Source organism: Sapajus apella, unplaced genomic scaffold (genome assembly GCF_009761245.1).
Source record: "Sapajus apella isolate SASKATOON/1434 unplaced genomic scaffold, GSC_monkey_1.0 scaffold94, whole genome shotgun sequence".
NCBI lineage: Eukaryota > Metazoa > Chordata > Mammalia > Primates > Cebidae > Sapajus > Sapajus apella.
Genome location: NW_022437034.1, coordinates 4,835,875 through 4,848,517, shown reverse-complemented (window position 1 = coordinate 4,848,517; position 12,643 = coordinate 4,835,875). Strand labels below are relative to the sequence as shown.

The 12,643-nt window shown below is 40.3% G+C and overlaps 1 protein-coding gene across 16 annotated transcripts in view; it reads left to right on the top strand.

The window, feature by feature from the left end:
* USP54 (ubiquitin specific peptidase 54) overlaps positions 1-12,643 on the top strand; it is a 132,371-nt gene that overhangs the window by 38,071 nt on the left and 81,657 nt on the right. For 6 of the 16 annotated variants that reach the window (XM_032256382.1, XM_032256386.1, XM_032256377.1 and 3 more), the window contains exon 1: positions 5,515-5,891. The exons of 2 other annotated variants lie outside the window; for them this stretch is intronic. The gene's annotated coding sequence lies outside the window, so the exon portion shown is untranslated. Of the gene's footprint in view, positions 1-5,507; positions 5,892-12,643 lie in introns of those variants that run through there. 8 more of the 16 variants (XM_032256383.1, XM_032256380.1, XM_032256384.1 and 5 more) reach the window with 4 other exon arrangements.

The following is a 12,643-nucleotide window of genomic DNA, read 5'->3' as shown; positions in this document are numbered from 1 at the left end:
AATGAGGCCGGGCGCGGTGGCTCACACCTATAATCCCAGCACTTTGGGAGGCTGAGGCGGGTGGATCACGAGGTCAAGAGATTGAGACCGCCCTGGTCAACATGGTGAAACCCCGTCTCTACCAAAAATACAAAAATTAGCTGGGCATGGTGGTGCACGCCTGTAGTCCCAGCTACTTGGGAGGCTGAGGCAGGAGAATTGCTTGAACCCAGGAGGCGGAGGTTGCGGTGAGCCGAGATCGCGCCATTGCACTCCAACCTGGGTAGCAAGAGCGAAACTCCGTCTCAAAAAAAAGAAAAAATAAATAAATAAAATAAAATAATAATGATACTATAACATTAGAAGCCCAAATATATGGCCCCTAGCTCCCTTTCTTCTTTATTATTTAGATTCCATTTGTGTGAGAAATATAGAGATTTCTTGGATGATTTTGGTACCCAGGTCTGTGATTAACAGCCAAAGTTTCTCAAAAATGTGTTCTTAGGATCATTTTTTTTCCCTTCCCTCTACCTTTTCTGAAATATTCTCCTTCTCAGTAATGTATACTTTAGTGAAACAACCAGCTGTTTAAGGTACACATGCTCTGCCAACATTGTGAATAAACCTCAGAATAAAAATCAGAGTCAGTAGTGGTATTGCACCTGTGAATAGCCACTGCACTCCAGCTTCAGTAACAGTGAGACTCTGTCTTTAAAAAAAAAAAAAAAATACGGCGGGGCTCAGTGGCTCATGCCTGTAATCCCAGCACTTTGGGAGGCCGAGGAGGGTGGATCACGAGGTCAGGAGTTTGAGACCAGCCTGACCAACATGGAGAAACCTCATCTCTACTAAAAATACAAAAAGTAGCCGGATGTGGTATCACACACCTGTAATCCCAGCTAATCGGGAGACTGAGGCAGGAGCATCGCTTGAACCAGGGAGGTGGACGTTGTAGTGAGCTGAGATCATGCCACTGCATTCCAGCCTGGGCAACAAGAGCAGATTCTGTCTCAAAAAAAACAAAAAACAAAAACACTGTAAGCCCAGCACTTTGGGAGGCCAAGGTGGGTGGATCACCTGAGGTCAGGAGTTTGAGACCAGCCTGACCAATGTGGTGAAACCTGTCTTAAGAACTAAGGACACAACAATTAACTGGGCTTGGTGGCGTGCACTTGTAATCCCAGTTACTCAGGAGGCTGAGGCAGGAGAATTGCTTAAACCTGGGAGGCTGAGGTTGCAGTGAGCCGAGATCATGGCACTGTACTCCAGCCTGGGCGATAGAGTAAGACTGTGTCTCAAAAAAACAAAAACAAAAACAAAAACCAAGATTTAAAAAAAAAAGTTAAACCTCACTAGACTCAAATTAGTTAGTTTTCCCTGTTTTTCATCTGCTTCACAGTATATTCTTCCTTACAACCTAGAGTCAAAGGCTAGAACATTTTCTTTTAGGTTCCCTATTAACTATGATCAAGTCCATCTCTTAGTTTTATTTGCCAGCACTCCTGTTTAACAGCTCTGAATTAAGCTCCCCTCTCCCCAGGATCAAATGCTAAAGCACTTTCACGTGATATAAAGCAGTCTCTTCCCCACTCATCCCCATCCCAGTCCTCCAGTTTATTTAAAAGTCTTAGCCTAGGTAACATACTAAGACCGTCTCTACAAAAATTTTTTAAAAATTAGCTGGGTGGCCGGGTGTGATGGCTCATGCCTATAATCCCAGCACTTTGGGAGGCTGAGGTGAGTGGATCACTTGAAATTGGGAGTTCAAGACCAGCCTGGCCAATATGGAGAAACCCCATCTCTACTAAAAACACAAAATTAGCCGGGCATGGTGGTGCACGCCTGTAATCCCAGCTACTGAGGAGGCTGAGGCAGGAGAATCGCTTGAACCCAGAAGGCAGAGGTTGCAGTGGGCCGAGATTGTGTCATTGCACTCCAGCCTGGACAACAAGAGCGAAACTCTGTCTCAAAAAAAAAAAAAAAAAAAAAAATTAGCTAGGCATGGTGTGTACTTGTAGTCCCAGCTACTCGGGAGGCTGAAGCTAGAGGATTGCTTGAACCTAGGAATTCAAGGGTGCAGTGAGCTATGATCACACTATAGCATCCAGCCTGGTGAACTTAGGAAGAACCTGTCTCCTAAAAAAACAAAAAGTCCCCAAATTTTGTCACTACATTCTAAAATCTAGAGTCTTTTGGCCAGGCATGGAGGCTCATGCCTGTAGTCCCAGCACTTTGGGAAGCTGAGGCGTGCTGATTATGAGTTTAAGAGATAGAGACCATCCTGGCCAACATGGTGAAATTCCGTCTCTACTAAAATTACAAAAATTAGCTGGGTGTGGTGGCGCATGCCTGTAGTCCCAGCTACCTGGGAGGCTGAGGCAGGAGATTTGCTTGAACCCGGGAGGCGGAGGTTGCAGTGAGCCAAGATTGCACCACTGCACTCAAGCTTGGGTGACAGAGCGCGACTCTGTCTCAAAAAAAAGAAAAAAAAAAATCTAGAGTCTTTTATTGGCCGGACATGGTGGCTCACATCTGTAATCCCAGCACTTTGGGAGGCTGAGTCTGGCGGATCACTTGAGGTCAGGAGTTCGAGACAAACCTGGCCAACATGGCAAAACCCCATCTCTACTAAAAATACAAAAATTAGCCAGACATGGTGGCACCCACCTGTAATCCCAGCTACTTGAGAGGCTGAGGCAGGAGAATTGCTTGAACCTGGGAAATGGGGGTTGCAGTGAGCCAAGATTGTGCCACTACCCTCCAGCCTGGGTGACAGAACAAGACTCGGTCCCACCCAAAAAAGAGTCTTATTTTCCAATCTCGTTCCTGCTATGGAGCCACTCAGCTCCTGCCTTTACTGCCAGCATCAGCATTATCATTAGCATCTCAGAAATAAAAAACAGTGATGGTTTGACTTTGGCATTACTCCAGAGGGAGTCATTTTGGTTTTTCTTAGAGAAATCCTCTGTTTCTCTTTAATGACTTTTAAGAGAAGCAAAATGTTCTTTCATTAAATTGAACATCCTGTTGTACCCTACTCTGTTTGCTAGTGGAGATCAATAATGAAAACTTATGAGATGTGACCAAATAGGACTTTTCAGCCTGTGCTCTTCCATTACCTTCCCCACCACCCTCCAAGGATTTTTCTTGATTGATTTACTCAAATCCTAAAAATTGTTTCTTCCTGACAATAATATTTATATTTTTTCAGAGACCTTTGTCTATTATGGTCTAAGGTGGACCTGTTGTGGTGTTAAATATTCCCTGCAAAGTACTTGAAAAATAGGACTTGTTAAGTTTTGTTGAACTACAGTTTTACTAAGTACTGTTGTAACTAGTCTTCCAACTTTAGAATCCTTGAACATTTAAACTAAAACCCTATTTAAAAAAATAATAAACTGAAACCCTAAATATCAGTCTCCCTCTTGAAGTAGTTAGTAATCATGTCCACAAAACCTTTTCTTTTTCTTTCTTTTTTTTTTTTTTTGAGACGGAGTTTCGCTCTTGTTACCCAGGCTGGAGTGCAATGGCGCGATCTCGGCTCACTGCAACCTCCGCCTCCTGGATTAAAGCAATTCTTCTGCCTCAGCCTCCCAAGTAGCTGGGACTACAGGCATGCGCCACCATGCCCAGCTAATTTTTGTATTTTCAGTGGAGATGGGGTTTCACCTTGTTTACCAGGATGGTCTCGATCTCTTGACCTCGTGATCCACCTGCCTTGGCCTCCCAAAGTGCTGGGATTATAGGCGTGAGCCACTGCACCCGGCCTCTTTCTTTTTCTTTTTTTTCTTTTGAGACACGGGGGTCTTGCTCTGTGGCCCAGGCTGGAGTGCAGTGACACAATCACTGCTCACTGCAGCCTTGACCTTCCGGGCTCAAGAGATCCTCCCACCTCAGCCTGGAGTAGCTGAGACCAGAGGTGTATGCCACCACACTAGAATAATTAAAAATTTTTTTTTTTTTTTTTTTTTGGGAGAGAAGGGGTCTCCGTATGTGGGCCAAGCTGGTCTCAAACTCCTGGGCTCAAGTGATCCTCCTGCGTTGGCCTCCCGAAATGCTGTGATTATTGGCGTGAGCCACATGCCTGGCCTACAAAACCTTTTCTACAGGCAATTCGACACTCATCTGACACAAACCTGTAGTAACCCAATATATTTTGAATGGAAAAGCCCAGTGGTTGATACAAGGTTCTCTTTCTACTTGGCACATAACCTCTTGTGCAGTCTTGAAGAGGGAATAAGAAATGTCTGAACATAATTTATGCAAAGCAGAAATTGAATACCATAGGAGAGCTTTATGGGAGGTGTTTTCTGAGGGGCCTCTGAAGAGATTACGATCTATTAGAGTGAGATTTCCCTGTGGATCACTTCCTTACCTGGATGAGACATGAAAAGTAATGTTATCTAACTGTGATTAGGGTTGAAGCTCTGTAACTCTGTCCCAGTACTCTAGTTTTATTTGATTAGTTTCACAATGAATATATACCTATATTTTAATGACTTGATTGAAGAGCTTTTATATATCTTTATTTGCAGTCAGCACTTATCAGTAGAAATTTTGTGTTTCACACTTTGAAATGGCATTACTACCTCTTCCACCTGGTACTAGGATACCTGAGTTAGAATGCTAATGGCTAATAAGAAAAGTGGCAGTATCTTTTGTGTGTGTGTGTGGTGTGTGTGTGTGTGTGTGTGTGTGTGTGTGTGTGTATGTATGTATGTGTGGCACTTTCCTTGTTGCCAAAGGACTACTTCAGTTTAACATACTGTATTGCTAAAATACAAGAGCTTAATTAGTTTTGGACATTGCCCATGTTTGTTAAATTTTACCAATAAATCTTAAATCTTTTTTTAGTCAACTCATATATTTCTCTCAACCTGTAGAAATACAACAAACCTTCATATTTGGCAGGGATTCTACTAATGAGTTGTGTTTTTTTCCCATCAGTGTGCTTATAAAACAACCTCTTTCAATAAAGCTGTTTTATAATCTCAAGTAATACATAGAAGGGTGTGTGTTGGTCCTCTGGGGCCTTTGTGCCCTGCCTGCAAATGCAAGTTCTGGGTTGACTGATCACATGTTTGGGGGTGGGATCCTGCCTGCTGTTTGTTCATGGTGATATAACTAGGTCTCTTCCCTGAGAGAAGGGTGGAGATCTTTCCCTGTTGTGGACTTTGGGGTTGAGAACTTTTAGATCCCAAGCATTTTAAAATTGACTCAGTAGATTCCAGTGGCTCAGTTTAAATAATAATTTTCTTTAATACTGTGGCTCGTTTAAGAGTTGGAGGAGTTTTGCCTATTAAAATGATTTGATTTAATTTAAGCTCAGTCTTGGAATTCTGAATTAGGGATTCAAACAATAATATTATTTTGATTATTCTGTCAACAACTACAAAAATGTTGTCTTCTTGTGCTTCTTTTGACTGCAGTGCAAAGGACTGTTTTTTGGGGGACTGGCCCTTTAGAAGCAGTAGCCACCCTGCAGACGTTATTGTCTGATGACCTTTGTCATCAGGAATGCCCAGGAAACAGCTTCATGATTGTTTGTCTTAAGCCTCAAGTGAAGTTTGTGATATGTCCTTTCAAGTTACTTTTGGTTAGTTTCTTAAGTTTACTTTGTTTTTAATTGGAAGCTCCACCTTTTTAACTTTGTCATGAATTGTCAGTGCCGAGTTCCTGGTAGTTGGTAAAAAGAATTGCCTTCTCCCTGATATCCTGTTCTGTGGGAAGCCTTTGTGGTTTGGAGTCACAGCTTCTCATTGTTGCTAGCTACAGTTGTCTCCTCCCTCCTGCCCTTCCCTCCCGACCGACCGCTCTAGCTATTCCCTTGTCCCTCCCCATTCTTGTATCACTTGCCCCACAGTTACCCTCGTGATTAGAGGTCTTTTGCTGGAGGTTGACTGTGCTGTCTGGTAAGTATTCTAGTTGTTGTGGTGGTAAAAATGGATGGATGGAGGATTGCAGGAACTGGTTAGTTTTTGTGAAGTTTTCTTTCTTTTTAAAAAAATATTCCCAAGCATTGATTAATAAAGTATTTCTTTTAAAAGCAGTAGTTTAAACTTTGAGATTGAGATTTTAGGATTCTCAATTTTCAAGAGGCATCTTTCAAGCTGTTGTTTCTGCTCTTTCCCCCTCCTCTCTGTTTCAGTTATTAAATTTTGGAGATTTAATTTTTGTTTTTTGTTCAAAAAAATCATAGATTTTCTTGAGTTTGTTAGAATTAAAGGCAAGAGTTGTGGGTTTAGTATTTTAAATTTCCTTCAAACAGAAATGGTTATTTGTGATTTCTTTATATTTTTCAGTATTAACATACTCGTTAAAGTAATAATGAAGAAAAGAGCCTGTTTTGTTGCTAAGCTGGAAAGTAGCTGAATTACTCTTTTTTCCTATCAGCAGAATAGTGCTGGCAAAATCCACTAAGATTTTGGCAATATGTTGTCAATTCTGGTAAATGGTTTGCCAAGTACTTAAGGATAACAGATGCTTCTGGGAATTATTTTTTGGAGGTTAGATAGATTTGTTCATTAACACCTGCTCCCTTGAGGCCTATAATCCTTTTGAAAGTAAAATATTTAATATTTGATCTTTAGATTGAGTCAAATATCACTTTCATAATGGGCTATTTCCTTGAGTTTTATGTTTTGAGCTTCTACTAAGAAACAGTATTTGTGTGTGTATTAAATTTTTTTTTTTTTGGATACCGGATGGTTGATACTTTGGTATTTTAAGCAGTTATAAGTGATGAGCTTTGGATTCTCCCAAACTACTGCTAGTTAAAAGTCATCTTTATGGTAGATGATGTGAGAAGAAACTGGTTTCTGGGATTTCACTGGTGTTGAGTTAAGGCACTTACTCAAATGATGGTTGTATTCGTACAGTAATGATTTCCTGAGCTCCTAATATGAGGCAAGTGCTGGGTCTTTGCTAAGTGCTTTGCATTTACTTCTAATTCCCAGTACAACCTGGCCAGGTAGTAGTATTGTCCCTCTAGAAAGCGGCTATACATAGGTAGAAAGAACATGGGTTTTCTTTCCTGCAAAATGAGAAAAATAATCACTATTTGGCAGATTAATTGTGAGAATTAGAAGACATATCATGTGTCTGGTGCCTAGCACAGTGTCAAACATGTAGTTTGTATTCACTAAGTGGGCTACCATTATTATAATTTTACAACTGAAAGAACCAGAGAGAATAAGTAATTTGCTGAAGGTCACTCAATTTTCAGTGGTAGAGCTAGGATGTGAACTGGCTTAAAGTGTGAAGTCTGGTAGCATGTTTTCATTTGAGTATTGTAAAGGCTGTTAGATTAGATTTTGGTGGATTCCTACTCATCCCTTCACCTCCTGCCCCTACAGAGAGGAAAGCTTCTTTATAGATGTTCTCCTTTCTTTGGTATCCTCTGTCACCCTCCCAGTCAGTCATGTGCTTGCTCTCTCACACTGGAGTTGCTTGTGCCATTCAGTACCAGTGTTCTCCCAACAGAAATGAGTCAAGCCAGTGCTGTCAGTTTGCTTCCCCTCCTTTTTTCCTCTTGTTGATAGCACTGCCATACTTTCATTATTGTTTGTACCGAAATAATTTGAGCATGGGTATGTTTATAATGATTCATAAATAGTACATAGATGCAATCAAGTGTTTAAATTTAAAAAAAAGCCTTAGTGATTTAAAAAATTAGGGATAAAAGTCTCTGGTTCTAAATGATTGAATCAGGTTAATAATAATAATATAGGGCAACTTTCTGGAACTCATTTGGCTATCCAGGGGCCTAATAGATTGCTATTGATTTTCTTTCCTTTAACCACTGCTGTTACTAGTTTGCTGCTATTGGGAGTAGGGTTGAGAAAAAACATTTCGTTTGTCCTAATGACCATAAAATAGAGTATCTCTTCTGTAGATCTTTTGGAAACACAAGGTAAGATTTAGGTGTGATTTGATTTAGGCAGGAGATGCAGGGACAAGCTAAAGAGTTGTTTGGTTGTGCCTGTAACTGAGTTATCTCTAAATGGAAAAATGTGAGTTTAATTGGTCTCACAAAACTGAGTTCTTCATTTATTTGTTTAACAAGAAATGAGCATTTGTTGAGTGTAAAGCAATGTAACTTTCTACATCGTATTCCAATAAAGTATTGTTACACTGGTTAAATATTGATTCATGATGTTCCTGGGAGGGAGAGAGAAATCTCAGCTGGCGTGGAGAGGTATTTAAAAAGACAGTACATTGGGGAAATAATGTAAATGACTGCTCCTTCCTGATGATGTATGGCTATTATTAGTTCCTATCACTATAAGTAGCCAGTGGTATGACTTCTTCAAATAGGTTTGTTGAGTGGAAAAGATTGCTAGTATTAGGTAGGACTGGGAAGATGGGAGTAGAGAAGGGAGGAGCATTCCTTGATTGAGGGGGAAAAAGAATCCTGGGCATGTGCACAGAAAAAATCTTTTTGTATGTGTTTTATGTGTACTGGTAGATGAGGTTGGAAATGTGCATGGGATAAGATTATGGAAGGCCATTCAAAGCCAGAGTTTTGGCTGTATTTTGTTACTGAAGTTTTCTGAGCTAATTGTGATTAATCAGTTTGCTTTTGCAATATTGTATAGATGGGATTAGAGGGGAAAGAATAGTTAGAAAGTTTTTGTAGTCTAAGTGAATTGTATTGAGAATGTGCTGTTTTTAGAATACATTTTTCCCAGGCCGGGCACAGCGACTCATGCCTGTAAACCCAGCACTTTGGGAGGCCAAAGTGGGTGGATCACTTGAAGTCAGGAGTTTGAGTCCAGCCTGGCAAAGGTGGTGAAACCCCGTCTCTACTAAAAATACAAAAATTAGCTGGGTGTAATGGCACACACCTGTAATACCAGCTACTAGAGAGGCTGAGGCAGGAGAATCACTTGAGCCTGGGAGGCAGAGGTTGCAGTGAGCCAAGATGGCACCACTGCACTCCACCCTGGGTGACAAAGCAAGACTCTGTCTCAAAAAAACACATAAAACAAAAAGAATACGTTTTCCCCATTTTTATATGGCTTTGGGATTTATGCTATCGATTATAGTTTAATCTTCTGGAATTTTTATAGTAGTGTATGTGTGTGTGTGTGTGTGTTTTCCTGTAAGAGAGAAAATGAGAGAGAGGGAGAGAGAGAATGGGTATAGAGGATGGTCAGTAATCATAATCATACTATTTATGGAACTCCTGTTTTGTACCTGACCCTGCGTATTCTGCATACATTATTTTGTTCCATCCTTTTAGCACATCATATTTATTATAGGTAGTAAATGGCCTGAATGTGATGGAGCCAGGATTGGAATGTAGATTCATCTTATTCTTCATTATCGTTATCTTCATCATGATCATCATCAAAACATTTATTCTGCACTTATCACATGTTAGGCACTGGGCTAATTATACATATTTACATTATTTAATTCTTATAACAATCCTATGAGATAGATGTTATTTATTAATCCCATTTTTTTCTGATGAAGTACCTAACACTTAGTTTAATAACTTTGTCAGTATGACACAGGTGTTAGGTGGTGGAGCTGAGACTTGTTCTGTTCCACTAATTCTGTGTCCCCAGGTTGTATAATTCACATAATGTTATCTAGGAATGGGACCCTTTGGATCTCTACTGTAAGCATGTTACCTCCTGAGGTTCTGCAATATTGTTGGCCCTGCAGAGGCTATACTTTTAACTACTATGTTCTTTCTACTACCATGCTGCCTCCCTTAGAAGTCAGTAAATTATACAACTATGGATCTTTATAAGGAAGGGCTAAATAGCCTGCTGCTGTCATTTCTTAGTTCTTACAATTTGTCAATTATAACAAAGTGAAATGTGCCTTCTTTTTGTTTCTTTCCAACTACTTTTTAACAAATTTTAGAGAAATTTGTTATTTATGACAGTTACCTAAGTTCTTGTGTAGGAAAAATAAGACTCTCTGTCCTTTATCAGCATACAATTCTTCTGTTGTACATGATGTAATAGTTTGAAGTTGCCAAAGTCCAGCCCTCAGGAAATTGTTTGAGTCGAGTAACTATTCACTGGGCAGTTTAAGATAACCAGCCCATAAATCAACAAATAGCTTGGCCCTTTTTATGGTTGTAGATGCTTATCTTTTTCTATTTTCAAGCTTGAATCAGAAGCAAATATTGTTTCCATTGATATAGTCACTATTAGAAAAAGTTGTCAGCAGTATCTCAAGCTAGATATGGACATTTTGTCCGTTCTTTTATTTAAGGAGAGTCAGAATTTATCAGGATGTTATAATTGGTTGTTCTAGGCTAGGTACCTTCAAAGAAAAAGTTTTCTCTTTCAATGAAACTTTCAGTGATTCAATGCCTATTATATTCAACCTCTGTGTAGAATAAAAAGATTCCCTTAAGGAAGATAAAATGTAGTCCATGTACACAAATAACTATAGCATGAGGGAGAATGTGACTATTGTAATCCAAGCCCCACCATGCACCGAGAGCACAGAGGAGGATGAAATAAATTGTGAGACAGGAAACGCGAGAGGGTGAGAGAATGATCTGGGAAGGTTTTTCATACAGCTGTTTCTTGTAGGATAGTTACAGTTTTCAGCAAGAATAAATGGAGAGGAAAGGCATTCCAGGTAGAGGCAATATTAGAGTCGAGACAGTGAGAAAGTAGAGGACGGAGCATATTTGTTAATACAGAAAGGTGTCCAGTGTACTTGGAATGGAGGATGAATGAGAGGCCCGTAATAGATGATCAATGAAATGTCTGAAAAGTGAGTGAATGAGTAGATGAACCTGGAAATGGTGGTAAGGTCCAATGATTCTCAAACTTTATGTTGGTACCAGACATATTTGATTACTCATAATTAGAAATTAATTTTTTTTTTTTTTTTTGAGACAGTGTCTTGCTCTGTTGCCAGGCTCGAGTGCAGTGGTGTGATCTTGGCTCACTGCAACCTCTACCTCTCAGGTCCAAGTGATTCTTCTGCCTCAGCCTCCCAAGCAGCTTGGGACTACAGGCGCACGGCATCATGCCCAGCTAAGTTTTGTATTTTTAGTAGAGATGGGGTTTCACCATGCTGCCAGGATGATCTTGATCTCTTGATCTCATGATCCACCTGCCTCAGCCTCCCAAAGTGCTGGGATTATAAGCGTGAGCCACCGCGCCCAGCCAGGAATTAATTTTATGGGCAGAATATGTGAATTTGAAAAATATGCAGCATAAAAATCACAATCATGAACATGACTCAGTGATATGATTTGGTTGTTTGTTCCCCCAAATCTAATGCTGAAATGTAATCCCCGGTGTTGGAGTTGGGGCCTAGTGGAAGATATTGGATCATGGAGGTGGATCTCTCATGAATAGCTGAGTGATGAGGGAATTCTCACTCAGTTAATTCACACAAGATCTGGTTGTTTAAAAGAGTCTTGGACCTCCACCTTGTCTCTCTCACCCTGTGATACCTGGGCTTCCCTTTGCATACTGTCATGATTGTAAGTTCCCCAAGGCCTTGCCAGAAGCTGAGCAGATGCTGGTGCCATGCTTCCCGTACAGATCGCAGAAGCATGAGCTGATTAAATTTCTTTTCTTTATAAATTACCCAGCCTTGGGTTCTTTTTTTTTTTTTTTTTTTTTTCTGATGGCACCTTGCTCGGTCGCCCAGGCTGGAGCACAGTGGTGCAATCTCGGCTCACTGCAACCTCTACCTCCTGTGTTTGAGCGATTCTTGTGCCTCAGCCTCTTGAGTAGCTGGGACTATACGCATGCGCCACCACGCCTGGCAATTTTTGTATTTTAGTAGAGACAGGGTTTCGCCATATTGGCCAGGCTGCTCTTCAACTCCTGATTGTGCGATCTGCCCACCTTGGCCTCCCAAAGTGCTGGGATTACAGGTGTGAGCCACCTCTCCCAGCTGGGTCCTTCTTTATAGCAGTGCAAAAATGGCTTAACACAGGAAAAAAGGTGTTAAAATAGGTTCAATTGACAGCTTTCATTTTTTTCCCCCTTAACTGCGTTTTTTCCCCCTTAAGCTTGCTACTATTCAAGTTTTTGTAGTGCTAGCAGTAGACTAAGTAGGTAAGAAAAAATTATGGGAGAGAAACTTATGAAAAAATCCATCTATTTTCTCTTCTGTGAATTAGAAAAATACCATTATTCTTATCCAGCCAAAAGAATATCTACCTCTAGGAGCCATTAAATATTTTGAAGAGGGGAGTGACATAGTGTGGACTGTGTTTTAGAAGTCAGGAGGTAGTGACATGTAGAATTAGAAAGCTGGCAGTCAACAATGTGGTATAGTGGTCCAGAGATGGTGAGGAGCTGAACCTTGGTAGCAGCAGCAGTGAGAATAGAATTAAAGGAAATAGAAATCCACACCAGGCCCTCTGCTTCTAAGTAGGAAATAGTTACCAATCGTTAAACAGATTTCTTTCTTTCTCTCTCTCTCTTTCTTTCTTTCTTTCTTTTTCTTTCTTTCTTTCTCTTTCTTTCCTTCTCTCTTTCTTTCTTTCTTTCTTTCTTTCTTTCTTTCTTTCTTTCTTTCTTTCTTTCTTTTTCTTTCTTTCCTTCCTTCCTTCCTTCCTTCCTTTCTTCCTTCCTTTCTTTCTTCTTTCTTTCTCTTTCTTTCTTTCTTTCTTTCTTTCTTTCTTTCTTTCTTTCTTTCTTTCTTTCTTTCTTTCTTTCTTTCT